The sequence below is a fragment of the Corvus brachyrhynchos genome, unplaced genomic scaffold, assembly GCF_000691975.1.
Source record: "Corvus brachyrhynchos isolate BGI_N302 unplaced genomic scaffold, ASM69197v1 scaffold142, whole genome shotgun sequence".
NCBI lineage: Eukaryota > Metazoa > Chordata > Aves > Passeriformes > Corvidae > Corvus > Corvus brachyrhynchos.
The window spans coordinates 4,890,445-4,892,868 of record NW_008237226.1 but is presented as its reverse complement, the minus strand read 5'-3'; positions in this window follow the sequence as shown (position 1 = coordinate 4,892,868).

The window sequence follows — 2,424 nt, the reverse complement described above, 5'->3', positions numbered from 1 at the left end:
GGGGTCAGTCGCGTGTGCTTTGGACCCCCAGCCTCAAGATATGCTTAACAAAAAAGACAGAGATACCCACCCACCCACCCACAAGGACTGCCATGAAGGAAGCAGTGGGACAAGGCAGGCTCCTGTGGCACTTCCTTACATGTCCATGACACATAACCTTTTCTTCTCAGGCAGTACATCTCGCAAACATGTTTTAGACAAACGGAGCCTTCTTTCTATGCAAAGGTGGCAAAGCACTGAACGCTATTACAGTGCTGCTACTACATTAAAAATATGTTGACTGTTTTATAGGGCATAACATCTCAACATGCAATACTTGGAAAGAAAATGGTAGTTAACAAGCTGATGACAGTACAGATGTTTACAAAAATCAGACACTTCGCTAGCATAAAAATTATTGTTGGAAAGCTACCAGTGTTCTCACTTGTTAGTCTAAACATTACCATCATAGGGTGAGCTGGCTATCTGAGATTCTTATGGCACAGCTGCATCTTATGTATACTTACATAAGGGAATGAGCAAAAAAATCCCATTTAACTTCAGAGAGGAAATAGGCCTACTCAAAATTATAAAGTGCCACGAAACCAAGGAGTACTTCTAGGCACAGGTAAGGGGAAGGAGTGTGATTTCTGCTCTTAAATACCTTTGTAGTCAAATTAAAAATTAAATATATTCTGAAAGTCTCTGCAGAATGAGAAGAAAAAAGTCCTTTATCTGGGATAATGAGCTGGCTGACTAAAACACCAGAGTATTTTGCATCTTAATGTCAGGGAGAATATTTATACTGAAGAACCTCTTGCTATGTAAAGTTCGCCTTCGTGAGATGGATTAATGGAAATTTAGAGCTGTAACAAGACTAAAGTCAGATAGGGTAAAGTCTTCTACAGTTGTCTTTTTTCCCCTGCTTATAAAGAGTTCAATAAGGTCAATACAATTTGAGTAAGACAGATTATATTTCTTTCTTCCAAACCTCAAAAGCATACAATTATTATTACTTTTTTGCAAATACGTTTGGCTTGCTAGAGTGGAAATGCTAATGAAATTCCATGAGAAATCAAAATTTTCTATGCAAAATGAAGGAAGGTTATTTTCATGGATAATGGAAAATGGTGCAATTTTCAAATATCAAACATGACAGTCCACCAGAATGAGAAAATAAAAGTAAAATCTGATCTATTTGTTAAGATGGGGCTTTAGTTGTGGAATATGCTGTTCTAGTACAGGGACTACTCTTACACGTATCATTCAGAAAGCTGAGAGAGAGTAGCTCCCTAAAAGAAAATGTGGTATTTACATAGCACTGTGTCTTAAGTGGTTATATATGACATACACACACACCTACTCTCAAAATACATCACCATTTCCAAGAACTACATTTGACAACGTTCTTCCATCCTCCACAGGGAGATTTGCTTTCACAGCTCAGCAAAGACTGCCATAGCTTTTGGGCTATGCCACAGATATTAAATGACAGTCAAAAATCAGTATTGAGTCCAGAAAGCGTAATGCAGACAGTGGAAGTGAGACAGCATGGAATGGTCAGACCTGACACAGGTGAGCCTGGAGCTGGGACCCCAACCAACCCCTCCAGACACCCCACTCACAACTCCACCAGCTGCAGGAGCAGCTGCTGAACACTGGAAAAAAACAAACCACCTTGGTGTAGAGTAGGGATATAGGCTTAAAATAGAGTAAGTTGTTCAGAAATCTGTAGTTGCACGGGCTTTCACCGTGATGTCCTCCAAGAGCACACCACATCTGTGTGCAAGCCTGCGAGGTGCCCTACTGCTGGTGTCACAGAATCAGTGAATTGTTAGTGTTGGAAGAGACCTCTTAGAGATTATCTAGTCCAACCTCCCCGCCAAGGCAGAGTCACCTAGAGCAGGTCACACAAGAATGTGTCCAAGTGGGTTTTAAACGTCTCCAGAGAGAGAGAGTCCATAACCTCCCTGTGCAGCCTGTTCCAGTGCTCTGCTGCCCTCAATGTAAAGACCTTCCTCACGCTGAGGTAAAACTTCTTGTGTTTCAGTTTATGGCCATTGCCCCTCGTCCTGTTGCTGGGTACCACTGAAAAGAGCCTGGCACCATCCTCTTGGCACCCGCCTTTTAGATGTTTACATGCGTTGATGAGATCCCCTCTCAGGCTTCTCTAGACTAAAGCGGCCCGCCTCGGCAGTCTCTCCTCATAAGACAGACGCTCCAGACCCGGAATCATCTTTGAGACCCTCTGCTGGACCCTCTCCAGTAAGATGGGGTAAGGTGCTTAGAAAACTACTGTTGCGAGAGCTTTTGCCACGATGTTTTCCAAGAGCACAGCACACTCGTGTACACCAGGCAAGCCTCCGAGGTGTGAGACGCCGCCCTCCGCTGCCCTGGCTCCAAGGGAGGGCACGGGGCTAGGCTGCGCTGGGCGAGGCACCTCAG